We start from the raw sequence: 23,879 nt of genomic DNA, 5'->3' as shown, positions 1-23,879 counted from the left end.
GTTCATATCACTGATGTGAACTGTAAAAATTGTTCATACATCCATAGCTTAAATGGAAGACAGTGAGACATCAGCTGGTATAAATTTATATTAAAAATGAAGACATGCCTCGAGCAGTATTTAAGGTGTCTATTTTATTTTGGCAGCTAGTTTCAAAGTTGTAACATCGTCATCTTCAGGCCCTATAAAATATACCCTATAAATGTGACATCGGTAATCTATGATTTATTATGTAAATAAATATATTATAAACATATTACACAATGGACGAATGCAATAAAATTAATTACATTTTGGCCATTTTCATTAAATGTAGTCATTCTGGAAATTAACAATTTATGTGGTAACAATAGATACAAATGAAATTATATATATATATATACATAATCATTTTTATTACAGATAAATGTCAAGCATTAAATATATATGTGACAAGCCATTACACTTACGGATAATAAACAGTGCTAAAGATAATATGCATTGCTAATATGTAGGGTAAAATCCATTATTAAAGAATAGTAAAGGGAGGAAAAGGTAGAAATAGTTATGTTTGCTTAACACTGCATTGTTGTTGTACTAAAGTGACAGTAAAAATTGTTAGTTCGCCTAAACAGGTCATTTCAAAGGATTTAAATATGCTTAATCTCATGTTAGTAAATTGTCGAAGTGTCTGTAGCAAGATCCCCGAGTTACTCTCTGAAATACAGTAGCAATTCCAATATTGTATTAGGTACCGAAAGCTGGTTGAAACCAGACATGAAAAGCAGTGAAATTTTGAACTCGGATTGGGAAATGTTTAGGAAGGATAGGACTGATGCTATGGGAGGTGGTGTGTTCATTGCAGTTTTAAAGCTGTTTAAATGCAGCTCAGATAAATACTGAGCCAGACTGTGAAATAGTCTGTCAATCGGGCAAGGATTGACCATTGTATTAGGATGTTTTTATAGACCACCAGCATCCGCAACAAACGTCGCAGAATGTTTCAGGGAAAGTTTTCAGTATATAGGAACTAAATATCCAAATTATCCACTAGTTATAGGTGGACTATAATCCGGCATCCATTGACGGAGAAAATTACAGGTTTATCACAGGAGGCAGAAGCAAAGATTCGTGTGAAATTACTCTAGGAGCACTCTCAACATATAACTTCGAGCAATTTGATTAGAAAACCAACTCGAGATGGGAACATATTAGATATCTTGGAGACAAATAGACCTGATCTTTTTGAGAAAGTTAATCTAGAAGAAGGTATTAGCGACCATAATGTCTTTGTGGCTTCTATGTCCATGGAAGCTAAAAAGAAATGGAGTAGAGTTTTCTTGTTTGGGAAAGCAATTAAGTGTCATTAATGAATATCTTGTTAATCAGCTCCAAGCATTCACCGTGGGACACAAAGATATTTAGCATCTTTGATCGGAATTTAAAGGTATTGTCTACCATGTGCTAGAGAAGTATGTGCCTAGCAAAAATATAGGGGAGGGAAAAGATCCACCTTGGTACAGCAGACATATTAGGAAGTTGCTGAGAAAGCAGATAATTTTGCACTGTTGTTTTAATCGTAGTTACTGCCCTGCTGACAAACAGAAATGAAGCGAAATGAAAGCAGCTGTCAGGACAATGAGAGATTCTTTTAACAAATTTGAAAGCAATATTTTATCTGCGGATTCTAAAAGTAACCCCAAAAAATTTTGGTCATATGTAAATCTATGAACACTATGAATAATTAAATAGCTTCTCTTGCTAACAGTATGGGTAATGTGACATGATGATGATGATGATGATGATGATGATGATGATGATAAACACAAGGCTGAAATTCTAAACCTAGCTTTCAAAAACTCATTTCTGGTAGAGTACTGCAGCACCATTCCCCCTTTCAATTATTGAACAAATGCAAGGATGGTTAACATAGTGTTTAGTGTATCTGGGATTGTAAAACAGTTAAGATCTTAGATGCCAGGAAGGCATCTGGCCCAGATGGTATCCCCGTAAGATTATATGTTGACTATGCTGCAGATACAGCACAATTCTTATCCATCATCTATCACAGATCATTGGAGCAGGGGAATGTTCCATGGGACTGGAAGAAGGCCCAGGTCATAGCAATCTATAAAAAGGGTAGAAAATCGGATGCATATAATTACCGGCCAATTTCATTGACATAGATTTGTTGTTGCCAAATTCATATTCTTACGGAGAAAAAACCTCGTATCACAAAGCACCTAGCATCGAGCGCTCATTGGTCTATCAATTGCTCTCCTCATTTTGAAATGTATCCCTGTTGGTTTCAGTATTTCCTCGGTTCAGAAATATCCTAGATCCAGTACTGATGCCCAGAGCACTCAGAGTTATAGTGGGGAAGTGTGTAGTCTCCACGTGAACCATGTTTACATCTAGTGATTTTGCTGTTTCCTCTTCGTTTACTGGTCTTACGTCAAATGAAAACAAAATGGACTTCTGTGGCCAGGAGCTATCAAGTGAATTAAAATGCTGTTTGTTGTTGTGGTCTTCAGTCCTGAGACTTGTTTGATGCAGCTCTCCATGCTACTCTATCCTGTGCAAGCTTCTTCATCTCCCAGTACTTACTGCAACCTACATCCTTCTGTATCTGCTTAGTGTATTCATCTCTTGGTCTCCCTCTACTTCTTTACCCTCCACGCTACCCTTGAATGCTAAATTTGCGAGCCCTTGATGCCGCAGAACATGTCCTCCTAACTGGTCCCTTCTTCTTGTCAAGTTGTGCCACAAACTTACCTTCTTCCCAATTCTATTCAATAACTCCTAATTGGTTATGTGATCTACCCATCTAATCTTCAGCATTCTTCTGTAGCACATTTCAAAAGCTTCTATTCTCTTCTTCTCCAAACTATTTATCATCCATGTTCCACTTCCATACATGGCTACACTCCATACAAATGCTTTCAGGAATGACTTCCTGACACTTAAATCTAGCCTCGATGTTAACAAATTTCTCTTCTTCAGAAACGCTTTCCTTGCCATTGCCAGTCTACATTTTATATCCTCTCTACTTTGACCATCATCAGTTATTTTGCTCCCCAAATAGTAAACCTCCTTTACTGCTTTAAGTGACTCATTTTCTAATCTAATTGCCTCAACATTACCCGACTTAATTCGACTACATTCCATTATCCTCATTTTGTTTTTGTTGATGTTCATCTTACATCCTCCTCTGAAGACAGCGTCCATTCCATTTAACTGCTCTTCGAAGTCCATTGCTGTCTCTGACAGAATTACAATGTCATCGGCGAACCTCAAAGTTTTTATCTATTCTCCATGGATTTTAATACCTACTCCAAACTTTTCTTTTGTTTTCTTCACTGCTTGCTCAATATACAGATTGAATAACATCGGGGATAGGCTACAACCCTGTCTCACTCCCTTCCCAACCACTGCTTCCCTTTCACACCCCTCGACTATTATAACTACCATCTGGTTTCTGTACAAATTGTGAATAGCCTTTCGCTTTTACCCCTGCCACCTTTAGAATTTGAAAGAGTATGCCGGTCAACATTGTCAAAAGCTTTCTCTAAGTTGACAAATGTTAGAAGTGGAGGTTTGCCATTCCTTAATCTTTCTTCTAAGATAAGTCGTAAGATCAGTATTGCCTCACGTGTTCCAACATTTTTACGGAATCCAAACTGATCTTCCCCGAGGTCGGCTTCTTCCAGTTTTTCCATTCATCTGTAAAGAATTCTTGTTAGTATTTTGCAACTGTGACTTATTAAATTCATAGTACGGTAATTTTCACATCTGTCAACACCTGCTTTCTTTGGGATTCGAATTATTATATTCTTCTTGAAGTCTGGGGGTATTTCGCCTGTCTCATAGATCTTTCTCACCAGATGGAAGAGTTTTGTCAGGACTGACTCTCCCAAGGCCGTCAGTAGTTCTAATGGAATGTTGTCTACTCCCGGGGCCTTGTTTCGACTCAGGTCTTTCAGTGCTCTGTTGAACTCTTAACGCAATATTGTATCTCCCATTTCATCTTCATCTACATCCTCTTCCATTTCTATAATATTTTCCTCAAGTACATCGCCCTTGTATAGACCCTCTATTTACTCCTTCCACCTTTCTGCTTTCCCTTCTTTGCTTAGAACTGGGTTTCCACCTGAGCTCTTGATATTCATACAAGTGGTTCTCTTTTCTCCAAAGGTCTCTTTAATTTTCCTGTATACATTCACATAATTATAGAAAGCTAATATATGTGATTAGTTTCAGATTTTATTTTATTTCCACTTTTCTGACAGTCATGCGTTAATTGCCTTGTAGAAGAAGGCAGTCAATGTGTTTGAAAGGAAGTGTTTAGTTCTGTACTATTGGCTAATTTCAACTGCTCGCTGCATTTAAAGTGCACGTTTTCATCTTCTAGCACATACTGCATTATTTCATAATAAAGAATCAAAAATGAGTTAATACAGTACTGGTACTCCAAGAAAATTTACATCCCGAAACCCCCACTGAAAAGCTTAATATCAGGTCGAGGCCTACTTCATTGGGAATTTGGATATATGAATGTGCTCTAAGTATGCACTTCAAATGTGCCATTTTAGTTTGGTTCACGAAATTCTGATGCTCTTGGAGTATTCTCTGATGTTTTGTTTCTTTTATGACACAATGTAAGATCTTTTAATGATTTACACACATGAACAGACGGGCTTCATGCATCATAGTAGCTGCCAAAGTGCGGTGGCGCCTGTTATCTGGCGCTCTCTGACAACTACTGAAACGAACCTATTTCTAACAGGTTGCAGGAAAATATTGGGAATGATGGTTTGAAACGAGTTACGTTCAAAGTAAATATCCTTTTACGCAAGTTGAACTGTGTGCGAGAATGTACGATTAATTTCTTAAATCGCAGAGCGTTTGATGACGAGCCATTTAGAAGTATTTTGAGCCCAAAAGATCAGACATTAATGTCATTATTATGAGCAAATTGATGTAGTGCTACAGGAAACTTACTTTCCTGTGTGGTAGCTAATTTATTTGTAGAAAATTTTGAGGACAAGGCACTGGACTCTGCTAAAAATTTTCCCGACGCATTTGTGAGATCTATCTTAAAGTGTAACACGTGCAAAAAATATAAACATTATATGTGAAAACTTAGCTTCTCTTGCAGCTTATTAACCTTAGAGTCCAATATTATATGTGAAAGCTTTGTTTTTCTTGTAGCCACACTATGTATGTTAATTTAAAACATTAACTTTTCCTGTTTGTGTATCCGCGCTACTTAACAATGATGTTGCTATTAGCTGTCTACATCATGTGCTCTGGGGTCTGGATGTCTGCTGTCATCAGCTGGCGAGCTCATGTGACATGAGCTACGGCTGGCTTACAAAAGTGCATCACAATCTCAATTACAATGGGTCGGAAAGTAACATGGGTTGTTTGATGGAATTAGATTTTATGTTTCCATAATACGAAAACATGCAGCGTAGATGTTGCTGCGCATCAAAAATCTTTCCAAAAGTGGTTCTCTTCCCCGAGTTTTGGTTTTCTAAAGTGCTGGGAAAGACTATGCCCGTATATAAAAACATAACCATTCAAAAGGATTGACAAGTTTTACAGTTCCGAGGGAAAATATACTGTCACTTAATAACGCGGAAAAAGTGTTTTTTCATCTGGGAGAAAGTGTATTTTTAAGCGGGAAACCCTGGAAAAATCTGGAAATTTTTTTCCTTGTCCGCGTATACACACTGTTCTTATATTGTTGAACTTTGTTCTACATTTTCAACAGTTTTGAAGAAACATTCAGCATGTCGTAGGCCCGTAATTGCCCATGTTAGCATTGTGTTGATGGGTAACTGATGATTATTAATCCCACACAGTGTTTAAATTGAACCACTCAGCAAGTCAGATGTGGTTGTTTTGTGCTCAGCAGTTTTATTGCTCAGTACATGGTTCCTACTCTGCCAACATATGATCCATTACTTATATTGCACCGTATCAGTGCCACACGTATTTTTGTTGTTATGTCATATGTTTACAAGTATTTGCTATATTCTATGAAAATTTCAGAAGTGTTCTTCTGTTTACTGATGAAGACTATTAATTGCTAATTTATTCCCATAATTTGATATTCAGGATTTATATTCTAAATTAAGGTAGCATTTCTTCTGTTGATCTTTTTTAATTTAAAGAATACAGGCCATTTAGCCAGTATGGGTGCATCTATTTTGCTTTACAAATTGCTTTAAGAATAAACATGCTCCAGCTTCCAAACTTGGTATAAAGATTGAGAAAGGTGCTCTGTTTCTAAAGAGCTGGGACGTTACTGATACTGTAACTGAGGTGCATTGCTCAGTATGAAATATGATTTTGTTGGACAAGACACAGTTGAGTGCCATGAGAGAAATGATTGGCTGGAGCTTCCAGTAGCAGGAGTAGGCAGTAAAATCATCATTCTGATTTTGGAAGGCTATAGTGTTGTTTTTTTCATTCATACAAGATGAGTCATATTGGTTTGTTTCCACATAGAGGTTTCCTTTTCTGTTTTTGCACAACTTTGTTAGAGTGACTCAACCTAGTGACGACGCCTCTTTCACTGATTCCAACCAGTAGGTGCAATAGGGAAAGGAATATTGCCAGTAACGATGCCCCCCAATATTTTATGCATGGTCAATGGTGGATCCATCTGATAATTGTGCTGAGTAGTGGAGTTCAGGAACATCTTAGAAGACACACTGGGTACTATGGATATCACGCACATGGCTGTTTTCCTGAAATCATAGGAATGGCAACAGAATGAAATGGCTAATGATTTGCATACGTTCTGCTCTATCATATATATCCTGAACAAACACCAATGACCCTTGTTGCTATTCCACATTTTGCACTCGGTTTTGCTTTATTCTGAAACAACAGCAGTTAACAATGTAAGAAATTTAAGGATGATGTGTGTTTCTGTGTGCCCTTGGCCTTGCTTTATTAAACACAACAGATTTGCCTCCATGTGTGATTTTTCAACTGTCTGATGAGCTGATGTCTGCTGTTATGATGATGATCGTCCTTTGAACTACTGTAAAATGGAGTTAATAGAAAAAGTTTAACTTAAAAAGAAAAAAATTGATAATTTTAAAAAGGAAATGTGAAAATCAGAATTGTGGGTCTTGTACCTAACTCATAAATAGATTTGGGACCTAGCCCATGTTTTATATAACATAAAACCTCGGTTGTCTCATTCAGCCCAAATGAAGAGCATCCAGACATCTCATTGACTGAAAAATGAATCCTTGTATACTAAAATGAATGGGTGTGTGTGTGTGTGTGTGTGTGTGTGTGTGTGTGTGTGTGTGTGTGTGTTTTGTAAACCAACATAACTTTGGCTTAAAAATAACAAATTTTACTTCCATACAATCTATAACTGCATATATTTGAATCACTGGCTTGATTGGATTGAGAACAGTGCCAGACGATTCTTCACTTCCATCACAGTCTGATCTTCTTCTAGAAACACAACCCTGCATTCTCAACTAATAAACATTTTGATAGTAATGAAGTGTTGAAGGCAGAGGTGGGGATGTGGCTCCGTCAACAAAGTAATTCATTCTGCAGTGATGATCTCAATAAACTGGTCTCTCATTGGGAAAATTGAGTTTGTCACCAGGATGATTATGTTGAGAAATAAATCTGTAGACATGAACAACAAAGATGTAGGATGTTAATGAAATTTGTTTTATTTAACAGCTTTGAGTTTTTACATATAAAAATCTGGAGGCATTACATTTCAGCATGCCCACATGTTACTTCTTTACTGCCAACTCTATTTGCAACACAGTTTGTGTACAGTATTCACATATACCACCGAATGTACCTGCAAAATTATACAATTGTAACACAGAAACTGTTTTTCAACTTTTTCTCAGTCTCTAGATTAACTTTAAATATTTAACCCATTAACTCATTTGTAAAGTAACCAGAAGTCTGAAGCTGCTTTATTCATGGGAGTTTGATTCTTAAAAGAAGTACATGTTTACTGATTGTTTCTAACATACTACACTAAACTCCATCCAAACAGGCCTTGGAAGGTCCACCGGTACCAGCCAAATGCTGTGTCATCCTCAGATGATAGGTGTAACTGGATGTGGTTGTGGAGGGGCACATGGTCAGCAAATCACTCTCCTGGAGATTGTCTATTTACATGGTTGGACTGGTTGTTTCTGTTCACCTCATCTTATGGTACTTTTGTTTACCACACAAAGTTCTTGCACAAGAAGTTGCTAGCAAATGTCAGAACTAGAAGAACTGGTATCCATGAATATCAAATTGTAGATGAATCAAGGTATAAGCAGTGACAACTTGTGCTCTCCTCCTATCAATCTTTCCCCATATATTTAATGATATTAGGAAGAGGTGGCATGAGTAAATGTAGTGCTGAGAAACTGTGATTCTCACAGTGAAGCAAATCAGCAATATGCCCAGGCAATCTTTAAAATTTGGCACAAATGCGACAGAATATCTATAAACCACAAGTACATTTGAGAGGCACAGTATGACAAAGGAGAAATATGGCTGACAAAAGCAGAATGGAAAGAAAGAGGTAGGGAGCCTCAGGTGGTGTCAATTGATTGCTGTGCCAAAGTAACAATGAATACCACTGTAATGCACTTTGTGATATATCACTGGAGCTGCAATGTCTGTGGTTACTGATGGCTGGCTGATCAGACTGGTTATATTCAAAGGGAAGCATAAACAAATACTGGAGCAGACAACAGAATAAGTCGAATACTTACTGTTGTAACTGTTTTTGCATTTTGTAGACAGCTCATTGTCAGTGAATATTCAGCAAATTGCTTCTACGAAATAATTTGTAAGAACATTTTTATTACTAGCAAATGAAGTGTGTTACAAATTCTCAGAAAAAAGTCTTAAAACATGGGGAACATTAATTCCTTGTTGGGGAAAATGTGTTTGACAGGTGTATTGATTACTGAGGGATGTTCCATGTTTCATAGTAAACATAGCTATAATGATGGCTATTGAAAACACATTGTGTGTATTAATTATTGTGTGTCAAGGTGAAACTAAAATAATTGGAGGTAATTGTTTTCTCTTCCTCTAATACTAGCTGCAGTTTTTAGTAATTTGCAAGATCTGTAGGTAATGTGTGAAAACTGTAATTTAATGTTTACTCCCTGTGATGTAATTGTTGCACATGAGTGCGAGTATTTGGAATAATTGATGACTGCTTAATTGTTCTAGGATACAGATAGTTTCCAGTGCAATCCCAAATGGTTTTTGCAAATGCAGTGACTTACTTCTTTGCCCAAGTATGAGTCTACACTTTTGTACCACTGTTGCATGTTTCCTAAAAATTTCAAGCAAAACAATGATATTTTATGGTTTAATTTATAATTTAACTGACACTGCTACTAAGACAAAATACAGTCTTTTGGCCTTATTGCTGTCTTGAGTGAACTATACTTGATTCACATTGTGTTAAAATTTGCTATAAATAGTGTGACTGCAGTCTGTAATAGCATGTTTTGTATCTACATCTATACTCCTTAAGCCATACAGTGGTGTGTGGCTGAGGGTACTTTGTGTACCACTGTCACCTCCATTATTTGCTGTTCCAGTTTCAAATGGTTCTTGGGAAGAAAGATTGTCAATAAGCCTCCATGATGGATACATAGGAGGAAGCAAAACCCTTGTTGACTCTTCAAAGAATGTATGCTCTTAGAACTTTAACAGTAAACCATGCTGTGATGCAGAATGCCTCTCATCCAGTGTCTGCCACTGGAGTTGATTATCTCCATGATGCTTTCGTATTTACTAAATGAATCTGAAATGAAGTGCCGTGCTCTCCTTCAGACCTTCTCTATTTTGTCTATCAATCCTATCTGTTACGGATGTCATACTGACAAGCAGTATTGGTCAAACGCCTGCACGGGCGCGTACTTCATTTCTTTTCTCTGTGCTGTCCCCCCCCCCTTTTTTTTAACGTACCATAATGTCTGAAACTGGCAGCTGAAGTGAGCAGAAAAGTGACAAAGCTACTGGGATGCTGTAAAACAAACTGCTTCCACACATTAAAGGGAAGTGTGTAACATTTTCACTTCTGAACTGCACAGCTGTTGCTGTCACTGTCATATTCTGCTCCCAAGTATCATGTATCCAACCACATAGCTGTCTCAAGTGCCTAGTTGCCAGTCACTTTGTTGTTCTGATCCAGGTATAAGTGTCGTAGTTACTACAAAAATTAAGTTTCTCACAATTACATTCTTCTAGAAAACACTCTTTTTTTTCTTGGTGCATCAGATCTGCGTAAAACATTAAGTTTCAAATAATCACCTGTATCGTCTTTGTCAGGAGCAACAACAATCCCTAACTAAGATGATCAGGTGATCATTTCTCACAAATTTTACAAGAGAAATGATTTGTGCTTCATGTTCAATAAATGCTTCACCATGTCAGCTGAAAGAGAGGTGAAGCTGCATTGTTACTGTCTTGTATTCAGCATCAGGCAAGCTTCTTTCTTATTTGAAAATCACACTTTTAATCACAAAAAGATTGCTTTTGTTACTTCGGGTGTATTACAATTTTATTTACTTTTATGCCTATAAAATTGCAATATACTCGTATGTTTGAAAATGAGATTGAGCGCTAGAGAGTAGCCTAATTTATATTAGTACATTTCATGGACAGGCCCTAAGAAACTATTCAAAATTTTTGAGTAATAAAATTTGGGTTACAGCCACTGGAAAAATAAAATAGTGTTGCATCATAGCTCTTAAGTTACATTCAAATTAAGTCTCTTGGTGGAATGTGTTTAGAGACTGTTTAGTCGTGCAACTCTCCCAATTAGTACATTTCCAATTAACATATAACGTTGAAAAGATGTGGTGCTATGTCCAGAAAGCTTAAGTAACTGTAACTGAAAATAAAATGTTGGATTACTAAGAATGTTGTGGTAATAAACCAGAAAAAATCACAAGTTTAGGACAGGATTTAACATTAAACTTTTCACAAAATGTGTGTATTCAAAAGCAGCTCTCTATATTTTCAGGACCAGCACACAAAAATTGGAAGATGGAACCGTTGTCCTGTTGAAAAGCTTTTGAAGAAAGAGACAATGCAGCAGGTAATGGCATTTTTTTTACACAAAGAATGCATTCTGTAGTAAATGCAGATTTAATACAGAAATTAGTACAGGACTGTTTTTTTTTTTTCCCCTCCGCTCCATACATGGTCAGGTCATTTATTTTTATCACTGATCTACAGATTGTCTCAAACTTTTTGGGGCAGATTTAAACAGATCATAGTGGGCCTACAACCATTTGTATCAAGAGCGGGAACCAGTTGTCGGAAATGCATATTTATTGTGTTATGGACATATGCAGCGTGCACCACATAACATAGATCATAGTAATTGTTCAAAGTGGTGACCACCAATCTCAATGCATGCATAGCAGTGACGCATGTAGGTCTGCCACACACTGTCAAAGATACCTGGTGTCTGTTATCAGGAGATAGGGAGCTTGGACCCTAGTAAGCAGATCTTCATCCATTTCTACAGGAGTTTTGTACACCAATGTCTTGACACAATCGCCACAGGAAAAAGTACAGTGGTGTGAGATCCGGCAGTTGTACTGGCCATGACATGGGCTCTGTTTCTAATCTAATGAGGGTATGTGCTGTTCAGGTGCTCACAGGCATTAACACCAAAGTGGACTGATGTACCACTGTGTTGAAACCACATCCATTTTGCGGACAAGGGGTGCTCTCTCAAAGAACTGTGCCGTCGACTTGCAGGAACACCAGGTAATGTGAACCAGTCAAATGGGGAGGCAGCAACTAAGATTCTGTTAGGTAATTTTGGATAGTGGCCGCCCATACATTGTCTGAGAATTGTTGCTGGTAGCCACTGATGGATGGGGATGGTGTGGGGATTGTCCTCACTCCAGACATGACGGCTACAGCTGTTAAAAACATAGCCACAGGTGAATGAGGCCTCATCTGTGAACAATGCAAACTGTATGAAGTTTGGCACTGTAGCACTGCAGTGGATAATCCATTAACAGAAGTGCATATGGGGCTCAAATTCCTAGCTCTTGCACGCAGTCTTTATAATGGGGGGTGTAATACCTGTTCCACCAGTACTCTCCACACACTATCCTTCAAAGTCTGAATTTCACTGGCATGTTGGTGATTAATTAATGCCGGGTAGTCAGTCACTTGATCCAACACCATCTCCTCACAGTCTGCTGTTTGGGTGTGTCTTTGGTGGCACCTTGGCTGGCCCTCTGTGATGTGGATGACCCTGTCTCTCGTAAGTTAGTATCCATGCAGTAAACTCAATCTATTTAGGATGATGCCTATTAGGAAAGTGTTCTCTGTACATTCATGCCGTTTTTATGGGCACTGCATCCTACCACACCTTACATTAAATACATGTCTGCCAACTCTTGTGACAATGTTCCATCCGTCATACGCTGTACACAGTAACATACCTTACCATGGACACATTACAAGCTGTCTGATGCAATGGAAAACTGACACCAGGGATAGTAGTATGCATGCACCACAGGCTAATGCACCAGAGCAATGCATGTGGTAGTCACAACATGTACTATGAGTTAAGTTGTGTGCAGTATGTCTTTAGGATGGACAGGGGTCTGTGCTGTTTATCGCCAGCTGCCTCTTCCATTGCACAACAAGCAGTCAGGAACTTCATGAGAGTGCAGCAGAACACCATGCTCCATTGCAGTACTCGCATTGAGACTGGTGGTCGCCACTTTGAACAACTACTTTGAGCTACATTATTATATGGTGTATGTGTCAGTAATACAATAAACATGCATTTCCATCTGTTGGTTCCCTGCCTCAATATAATCGTTTGTGGAACCACTAACACCTGTTTCAATTTGACCCAAAGGGCTCGATACACCCTGCGTATGTGAAAGATTTATTGGAAACTACAGAATTGTTTCATATCCAGCCACAAACACTGCCTCTTGAAACTGTGCCTGCAGTGTTTCTTGACAGTACCATGCCAACTCGCACAATACCAATGGAATATCTCTGTGTACTGTATCTACTCGAATCTAAGCTGCACATGAAAAAGAGATTCAAAATCAAGGGAAAAAAAAATTTCCCAAATGTAAGCCGCACCTGAAATTTGAGACTCGAAATTCGAGGTGAGAGATATGTTTTAAACCACACCTCCAAATCGAAACAAAGTTGGCCAGTTGTAACATTGGACACAATTTAGGTTGAATGGATGAAGATACAGCTACTGTAGTTTGGTTAGAGTCGTGAGCTTAGCAGTTAAGCTTTGGCAGGTAGCCTTTGCTATACGTCAGGCTCTCCGTCCGTATTTATACGGGTACCCTTCCTTTCACGAGCTTTGTCTGGTTTGAATCGGTTGCTTATTTTGCTCTGTTCTGATAATTGCCATTCTCTTTATTATGGGTGTTTGTCACTATAAGCTGAAAATGCATTATTGTACTTGTACTGGTTGTTCTCTTTCTCGTTTCTTAGATAGCTGAAAAATTGTTTGTAGAATCTTACGCGGTATATTGTGGTAGGACCACTATCACCATGTGTTTTTGAATGAGGATATGACCAGTTCCAGCACAATTTCAGCAAGAATTATTTTTTTAGTAGCTGCTGAAAGATTACACGGTGCAGATCTCGTTTGTCTAGGGGTTTTTTGTAGTTGGATGTCAAAATAATCATTCCAACAAGCATGGCCTGGGTTTGCTTATGTTTGAAATAAACTCCACCGGATCTGAAATACTTTCAATTAAAAATTATATTTATTCATACTATATAAAGAAACTAGTCATAATTAAATAAATTAAACATGTTTTCTGGTAACATAATGAAATTACCTTAACTCTTTACTGTGAGCATCTTACTTTTTATACGAGATAAAGTTTATCTCCAATCAATGGTTGATTACATTACAATAGCTCACCAGGACTTAAAAGTGTACACTGGCCCACTTGTCAGTCCAGTACAGAAATTGCATCACTGTTTTGGCTTGTATACAACTTTTTATCACAATTCTAGTAAATTGTTCATTCTTACATCACCCATTGACTCCCTCCTCTGTCTCTCAACATCAATTACATAAACACATATATCAGTTTGTTGCCCAGAAACTTACTATAAAATAATACCAAAGGTAAAAAATTTTCTCATATTAGAATAAACATAGCACTAAATTCTTATACCATCACTGATGTTACAAAAGTGTTTCAGTTCACCAATACTATCCTCTCGTGAACCTTGTAGATTATGTGATAGATATTACTATTGAGGGGTGAAATAATCCAATATAAAGTGTCTGTGTTGTGTGATCAACACAGCCGAATAAAAATGGTTATTCATGGTGAGCAAGATGTAAAACAAAAGCACACTTGCATATACAAGAAAGTATAGTCTATTAACTATAGAACTTATTTTATAAGCGATATGGCCTATTTAAATGAATAAAAGAAAGATTTCAAAAATTGTGAGATTGGCTATTCTCAAATTGTCGGGGTGGGTGACATGTATTGTCACCTAGCATAATCAGTAAAATAAAATCCTTCATTTATCAAGTTTACGTATATAGCAGTTCATTAAATACTGTACAATTACGTAAACAAGCACATTGGAATCATGAAATCTAAACTTACAGCAGAATTAAGTGACAATCGGCGTAGATACATCATAATTTTGCGTGAGATACGTTACATGGCACAGTATGGCGATTGCAGTTTCCTGTGACTTTACTTCACAGCATTTCATTTTTCCAGTAAAATTCTTTCCAGATAAAGGCGTCTTTGTAGGCTCAACTTGTCCTTTTCTCAATATACAGCTTCAAAGAAACATCATTCCTAAGACCAAAGAGCTTTCTCGACTTGGGATATACTAATCGGTACACATTTGGGTGGGGGCTCTCAATAATCTCAAATGGCCCAATGTAAATGTCAAAAAACTTCTTGAGTTCTGCTGTTAGTAACTCCGATCGTTCATGGGGATTCACTAAGACATGGTCACCTACTCTGAATGTGGTAACCTTTATTTCCCTATCATGTCTGTTTTTCCTAGTTTCACCTAGTTTCTTCATGGTTTTCTTTATGGTCTCTTCATGTTCTTTCATTGATATTAAGGCACAGTGTGGAAAGTCTATTAATTCGGAAATCAGTTTCGCTGGTCTGAGATGAAATAAAATTTCATGTGGTGAAAATCCAGTAGAGTTATGCTGCATGCTGTTCATGATGATGTCATCAAAGTTGTTTACATGGTCGGACAAACTAGGATGTTTATGACTACAATACGTCCTGCAAATTCCTTCCTATTTCCCTCATGTACTTTTCTGCTGGGTTTGAAAATGCTTTCCAGTTTGTTGAGACAAATTGTGAACCATTATCAGATAATATGGCTTTAGGTTTCCCTACGCTCTTGAAGTAATCTCTCTCAATCTTTGTAAAGATCTCTTTACTTGTAGCTTTTTGAACAGGATAAAGTTTAATTAGTTTGGAAAATACATCAACCATGACAAATATAAAACAATGACCACCTTTACTTTTAGGTAAAGGACCATAAAAGTCTACAGCTACTGAATCTAATGGCTTATCCGGAATAATGTTCTGCATTTCTCTCTGACACGTTCTGTTGCTTACTTTTACTCTTAGACATGTGTCGCATGTTGATATTTCGTTCCTCACCTGCTTTACTGTGTTATAAAAGTAGTTGTTTTCTTGTAACTTTTTTACACATTTCTGTATTCCACAGTGACCATAACTTTCATGGGTGTACTTTATTAACTTGTCTGCCTCACACTCTGGCCAACATAGCTTCCAATTGTCAGAGTCCACATCTGTTCTTCTAAAGAGTGTTCCCTTAAAGAACTTATGCTTTTTGTCAAGTTTATCATACCCTCTTTTGCCTATACAGTCCTTAACCAATTTCCAATTAGGATCATTATTTTGTCCCCTCCTGATGTTATTGCAAAGTGCCCTTATGAGCTTTCCATATTGGATTCCCTTAATGTATCTTATTTTAAATTCTTTTTCTTCCTCTTGATCAAACATTTCCTCATCTCCTCCTACTGGTAACCTAGATAAAGCATCAGCCACTACATTTTCTGACCCCTTAATATACACAATTTCATAGTCAATATTGCATGAACATTGCCCACCTGGTCAATCTATTGTGATATGGTCTACACTCCTGTAAATAACTTAAAGCTTTGTGGTCTGAATACACTTTTATCTTGTGTCCTAACAGGTATGTTTTAAATTTTGCAAATGCCAGGTGTACCGCAAGTAGTTCTTTTTCTGTGACTGTGTAAGTTCTCTCATGTTTAAGTAACAATCTACTGCCAAATGCAATAGTACAATGAATACTTTTCCATTCACGACTCTCTACTGAAATAGTTCTGCTCCTGGTCCATAATCACTAGTATCAGTGTGAAGACAAAATGGCAAACTAAAATCTGGCCTGTGTAAAAGATTGTTCTTATACAGTTCATTCTTAATTTTCTCGAATGCGTGCTGACACTCTTCGGACCTATTCCATGTAGCATTTTTTCTAAGTAAGTTGCTTAAACATGTTACATTATGGCATTGTCCATTTATATATTTTTGAGAGAATCCACAGATTCCGTAGAAAGATTTCAATTGTTTTAGGTTTCTAGACGATGGAAAGTTTACGATAGATTTTATTTTCTCAGGGTCTGCACTTACCCTTCCTTAGTAATGACATGACATAAAAATTTGTGTTCTGACACATAATTTACATTTTTCTAGTTTTAATGTCATTCCCCCTCTTCTGAGTTTTTCACACACCTTTTTCGATAACTGCAAATGATTCTCCCAACTTAGATTTGACACTAATATATCATCTACATAAATGTTTAATTCTGACACAACTTCTTGGCCAAGTACATAGTCTAGTGCTCTTACAAATTCTGCAACTGAGTAGCTTAATCTGAAAGGCACTACACAATATTGGTAACATCTTCCATTGTATAAGAAAGCAGTGTACTTTCTAGAACTGCAAGAGGTAATTGATGAAAACCCGAAGTTAGGTCAAGGCATGACATAATTTGGATATTTTCAAATTTATATAACAACTCATTGATGTTCTCTGGGTGGTCAGTTTCTCTGTATAAACATTTAACTGTCTGGAATCTATTACTAATCTGACTTGTTATTAGGTTTATTCACAATGACCAAGGGATTATGATTTCACACACTTCCATCTTTTGTAATTCTTTCTCCTCTGCTATCCTTTTTGAGATTGGAATACTTTATGGTTTTCTAAAGGAATGTTCATCTGGCTTAAACTGCAAAGTACATTGGTATCCAATTACTTTACCTGGTATGTTGCTCAATACATTACTATATTCCCACAAAAATAATTTCAACTCGTTTCTGGTTCTCAGTTAGTTCTCTAGCTTCTGCTACTTTTTCATTTACCAAGTTTTCAAACTCACTCTCATTTGTATCAAAATCTGTGGTATGGTCTTCAATGTACTTACTTTCTTTTGTAAATTCAATACTGTTCAGTCTTATTCATACACGACACATTTGATGTAAGAAGTTTCGTAGTTATGACTTCACCAGTTGGTAGAGTAATCATTTATTTCTGTCCCACCCAATCAAATGCTGCATTTAATTTTGTTATCCAAGACATGCCTAGGATAAAATCCTCTGAGAGATCAGGAATAACGAGACACCCATGTGACCATGGTACTCTTTCAATTGCCTGACTCCTTACTGATTTACTGTGCCTCCTAGTGGCACCTCTTATTTTAATTCGTACTACAGGTAATTCAACATAATCCTTATTAGTTTTCAGTTTTTTACTTAATGATTCTGATATCCCAGATACTTGACTTCCTGTGTCCACTAAACACTTTCGTTTCCATGATACTATCTGTACATCAATAAATGGACTGGTTACATCAAAGTCAAATTTTTTGTTAATATTCTCATGTAATAAGTCGTTGTGAATTTCACTAAATCCATATCCCTTTCTAGTGTCCTCACCAGTATCGTTATTACCAGCGTTATATGCTGTTAATAACCTAATTGAATTTTCTTTGGCCTGATTACTATTCCTGAATATTTCATTAATCCAGATACATTCTTTTGTGGTATTGTGCACCTCTCTTTTATATTTATTTCTTAACTTTTGTATCGCTAAAGCTTCCAACTCTTCACTTACACCAATAAAACATCTTTCTTCACTACTATCCTCAATCTCCTTTTCTTCCCAATCATCACAAGAAATATCCTCTTGATCCTCTGCAGCCTTACCTTCAGTGTGCAGATACACATCTAAATCATCTTCACTAGGTGCAATTTTCATTCTTCGCCCACCAGACTTTTCCATAAGTTCTCTAATTCCTAACACGCTTTGATCATTTGAACAACTATTTTCCAGCAAGGTGTCCCTCTCAGCCCACTCGTAGAATAAATCTAAGTTTAATTCTTCTTCACAGTTCTCTTAGCAATCAGTGTCTTTAAATAATTTACCTTTTGTTTCTGGTTTGTTTGTATGACACTTGTAACAGATACCACATTAATGGGATAACACTTCTCTTTAAAATAATTACTTATTATGTCACTGCTATTTTTCTGTTTAGTTTGACAATTTGGGTTGGCCCTTTCCATTTGTGTATAAGTAGCTCCTACCTTGCGGACCACCAAAGGAGCCCTATTCAGTTTTTTAATTCCTGTTCAGTTCTCCCCATACCATTATGCCTATGCCACTCTTTTGGTTTATTTCCAAAGTGCCTGTTACCAAATTGATTATGATTATTTCCATATTGACCCTTGTAATGGAAATTGTTTCCTTCTTATCCCTTGAAGTTGTACTGTTGTTTTCTCTGAGAATCATTACTTCCAAAATTATGTGGTTCTTTTTTGTCGTGTTGTGTGTTTCCCCAATTTGTATTTCTTATCTTTTGAAAATGGTTTTGACTATGGTGTGGTGGTTTACCCGTTGTCTCAATAATTCTGTCTATTTTGTCTAAATATTTCAAAAACTGGTCTATTGTGTCATCCGGTCCATAAGCTAACTCCCACTATAATTCATGTGTTAGCCTTTATTTTAGTGCATCGATTTGAGTGAGTTCATCAAAAGGTTTGCTTAGGTGAGTGAGTTTCCTTAACTGATTTTTGCAAAATTGCTTCATACTACCAAACTCATGTTTATAAACAGTACCATTCAAGAATTTGCTTTTTATTCTAGCTTGTTCTGTCTCTGAATACAATATTGATTAGTCAGTGACAATGCTTTACCTTCCAGAAATCTTTTCACAAATTTAGTCTTAAAATTATCATTCATATTTGGTAAAAAGTTATCTTTGCAATGCTGCAGGAAATCTACCGGATGCATACTGCTCTCACCTGAAAAGTTCTTTACTGGAATGTTGCACTTTAAAGTTTCTTAGTGATGTCACTAATACTATTTTCTAAACTCTTGACTTCATCTTTGCTTATTTGCTTATTTGCTTATTTACATCTATTTTGTCAGTAATGATTCCTATCTTTTGTTCAAATTTACCTTCTACTTGAACAATTTTATCATCTACAATAGAAATACGATCAGATACTGTATCTTGTACATGTCTGATATCGGCATGCACAACTTTAAACGTATTACGGATTTTCTCTCTACCCGTGCTAACTTCAGTTTTCAAATTTCTTTACTTTTACATCTACATTTTCAACCTTTCTCCCAACATAATTAACCTTACCCATGATCTTAACCATATTACGACTCAAACTGGAAATATTTCCTTCTACTTTTTGAAAGTGATTGTCATTTTTCTGTTCATATTCTTTGAACTGTTTCTCAGATCTATCACAGATGTCCTTAAGATTCTGGTCTTACTAAGAAGTGTTGTTTTGCTTCATTTGATTAAAACGAATCTCATTATTTTTCTCCATTTGTTCCAAACAAATCTCATTAGCATTGAGTCTGTCTTGAATATTTCCTAACCACTGCCTATTTCGTTTGTTAGTGTCATCAATTGCCTTAAATTTTCCCTCCATATAATTCATTATTGTTGATAACATGTCTTTAACTTCATCCTGTCTTTCTGTACGAGTTTCAACTTCCTCTACAGGATCCAAACTATTACTGTTGCATTCACTTTCGTATGATAAATTTACATCGGTACTAGCATCGGCGATACTGTTGTCTATACTTTCCTCTTTTACAATCGTCATGTTTTTACACAGGAATAAACAAACAATAAATTTATCTTTGCTAAATGATACTAAATTATATTACTCACAGTTTACTGATTTTCTTATCTTATAAAATCTTCTTTGTTGATTGGTGCCAGATGGAATTCACAACACTGAAACACTACACTTATATGAATATTGATTTTTTTTACAACACTTTACACTTTTTTTTCCTTCTTGGTTCATTGCACCGTTTTTCTTGCTCCAGTAACTGCATTCTGTTGTCTTGAAGGTATCGGCATACGACTTTCTTGAACATTTTCATCCAGGATGTACTAATTCTGTCGTTGTCTTTGCAATCTCGGTGGTAATTTATTTCGATAACTTTTTCAATAATCCCAGAAGCCGCCACCATATTGTATTGGTTGTTCTCTTTTTTGTTTCTTAGATAACTGAAAAATTGTTTGTAGAATCTTCCGTGGTATATTGTGGTAGGACCACTCTCACCACGTGGTTTTGAATGGGGATACTATGAGCAGTTCCAGCAGAATTTCAACAAGAATTATTTTTTTAGTAGCTGCTGAAAGATTACACAGTGCAGATCTCGTTTGTCTAGGGTTTTTTTGTAGTTGTGTGTGCAAAATAATCATTTCAACAAGCATGGTGTGGGTTTGCTTATGTTGGAAATAAACTACACCAGATCTGAAATACTTTCAGCTATAAATTATAGATTATTCGTACTTTTTGTTAGCAACTACACCATTTTCACTGTTAACATTGCTAATCTAATTCCATTATACTACACTTGTCACATAAGCATGTCCGTCTCCCTCCAATACTGTCAAAGGAGTGGCAGGCAAGCCAACATGAGCCCGGAAGTTGCAGACATTCCTGCATTGTAGATTCTTTGGTCTACTGACCTTAATAAACTCATTATTTATCATAAAAGAAAATATTCATAATTAAATAAATTAAACACATTTTCTGGCAACATAATGAAATTACCTTAACTCTTTGCTGTGGGCATCGTACTTTTCGCATGAGATAAACTTTATCCCCAACAGTTGATTAGATTACATACTGTGTCATGCATTGTTTGTCACATTCTGATAATGAGTTTTTACGACCTGTCGCCACTCGCGGCATGGCTTGCTTTTGTGTGAGCTACCGCCACTTACAATAAAAAAATAGAGGAATTGTCTCAATAGTGAAACAATGGCAAGAGACTGCTCACACTGCTGCTTTCTTTTATAATGATCAGCAAGAACCAAATAATAGATTGTGTATAATAGATGATGATCTGAATGAGAGCTTAACAAAAAATTTTCTCAGTTTGAAAATCTTTGCAGGCACTTCTTTGGTAAATTACATTCTTCACAGAAATTAGTCATCTTAAATTTAAAATCTAGTCAGTTGACATGCTTCATTTCTGACTGTATCACTACACAGCATAAGAATAATATAAATATAAACATCACATGATATGTATATTCTTCTGCGTTTGCTATTGTCTCACTCTACTTTCATAGTTTATTAGGCAGACAGGATTTTAAATGAGGTAGCACCAAACACGAAAGAATACATGGCATAATGTTTACATTCGTATTATTCTAGTCTTCTTCTTTCTTGGCTCTACAGCTCATGATGAGCCTTGGCCTCTTCTAAAATTTCCTTCCATCTCTCTTGGTCCTTTGCCAATACTCTCCAGTTTCTATAGCTCATCTTCCTAAGATCTTCGATTACTTCATCTTCCCATCTGGCTCTTGGTCGACCACGTCCTCTATGCCCTCCTGGCTTTCCTTGTAATATTCTTTTTGGTACTTCTGTATCATTCATGTGAGCCACATGTCCCACCCACCTCAGTCTGGATGATTCCACTATCCTTGTGATGGGTTGGTCTTTGTATGTAGTATACAACTCATGGTTGTATCTCCTCCTCCATCTTCCTCTTTCACAGATTGGACCAATAATTCGTCTAAGTACCTTTCTTTCAAATGCGTCCAGCGTTTCAATATCTTTAGTTGTTAATGTCCAGGCTTCAGAGGCATATGTTAGCACTGGTCGTATAGGTGATTTATACATAGTTAATTTCGTGGTACGAGTCAGGAGCCTTGAGGATAGAAGTCTTGTTTGGGCAAAATAGGCTCTGTTGGACAGTAGTAATCTCTGCTTAATTTCAGCTCTGTTGGCCAGTAGTAATCTCTGCTTAATTTCAAAGGAGGTATCATTTATATGTGTAACTATCAAGCCCAGATACTTGAAATGTTCAACTCTCTCAAATGTATAGTTGCCCTTTGTTACTGTATTCGGCATATTTTCTCTGTGCTTTTCCAGCTGCCATATATGAATTTTTTTGTTCATTAATAATTAACCCCATGTTCCTACTGGCCTGTTCAAAAGCTGTAAATGTCTCTTCCATTGCTTTTTGTGTTCTTGCAATTATATGTCGTCTGCGTAGGCCAGTACCTGCACCGATTTGTAGAAGACCATTCCTCTGTTCAGAAGGTTTGCGTTTCTCGTCACCTCCTCCAGGGCAGCATTAAAGAGAAGGCATGACAATGCATCCCCTTGTCGCACTCCATTTTTAATACTCAATGTGTTGGACATCATTCCTCCTATTCTTACACTACCTTGTGTTTCGCTCATTGTCATTCTCACCAGCGTTACCAACTTTCTAGAGATTCCCAGTTCATCTAGAGCTTGATATAACTGCTCTCTATTTATGCTATCATAAGCTGCTCTGAAATCTATAAAGATGTGATGTGTGCCAACTCCGTATTCCCCAATCTGCCACCTGGGGAGGCGCCCAATGGGAGAGTAGCAGCTCCGCATGGGGTATTATTCCTGTGGTGAAGAGAAAACTGCATGTGATTTATGATTCATAAAAGTTCCTATTGGCAACCATCTCTTGTCACAGGTAGGAAAAAATTCAGAATGTAGAGTTGGCTATACTGACATACATCCCAAACATTCATGCCAGTCGGATTTTCGTAGTAGATCTTCAGTGATGACTTCAAATGCAGTGTGTGTTGTTCTCTTCAGTCCGTAGACTAGTTTGATGCAGCTCTCCACGCTTTTCTATCCTGTGCAATGCAGAGTAGCAACACTTACAAAATAAGAATGAAAATTAGAAATTAAATGCTGAAGTTTAAAACAAAATTTTATTAGGTTTGTAATACATCATATACGAAATGTTTAAAATATCGGTCATGATTCTGAGTCACCATCACTCGATTATTTGTTGCTCATTTCTTCATACAGAGCATCATCCTCCATACCATCTAGTGCACTGGATATTGAACATTTTTTAAATGCTTGTAGCACAGTCTGATTTGGAACACACTTCCATGCATCTTAAATCCATTGGCACACTTATGACAAACTTGCACATTTTACAAGTCCTGTTGGTGTCAGTTGTCTGTCGCTTTTCATAAGCCAGTCCTTGTACATGCATTTCAGCTTTTCCATAAATGGTTTATTCCAACAAATGTCAAGTGCTTGCAGAATTGATGTCATGCTGCCTGGAATTACTGCAAAATCCATTTTGCTTTGCTGTAATTTTCGTTTTACTGCAGGTGTTGTACGGCCTGTATACACATCTGATACCAACAGATTGCGTAAACCAAGCATTGTGCCAGGACGACGATTCCACATACGCCTAATAAGTTCCAGCACCATATCCTCCGAAAACCACCCAGTTTAGTTTGCTCATACAATTAC

At 36.9% G+C, this 23,879-nt stretch overlaps 1 long non-coding RNA gene across 1 annotated transcript in view; it reads left to right on the top strand.

The window, feature by feature from the left end:
* LOC126298461 (uncharacterized) overlaps positions 1 to 23,879 on the top strand; it is a 52,711-nt gene that overhangs the window by 19,240 nt on the left and 9,592 nt on the right. Inside the window, exon 4 of the long non-coding RNA XR_007552611.1 lies at positions 11,027 to 11,101. This is a non-coding gene — a long non-coding RNA (uncharacterized LOC126298461). The remainder of the gene's footprint in view (positions 1 to 11,026; positions 11,102 to 23,879) is intronic.

Source organism: Schistocerca gregaria, chromosome X (assembly GCF_023897955.1).
Source record: "Schistocerca gregaria isolate iqSchGreg1 chromosome X, iqSchGreg1.2, whole genome shotgun sequence".
NCBI classification, from domain to species: Eukaryota; Metazoa; Arthropoda; class Insecta; order Orthoptera; family Acrididae; genus Schistocerca; species Schistocerca gregaria.
This window is presented reverse-complemented; position numbering and strand designations above follow the sequence as displayed.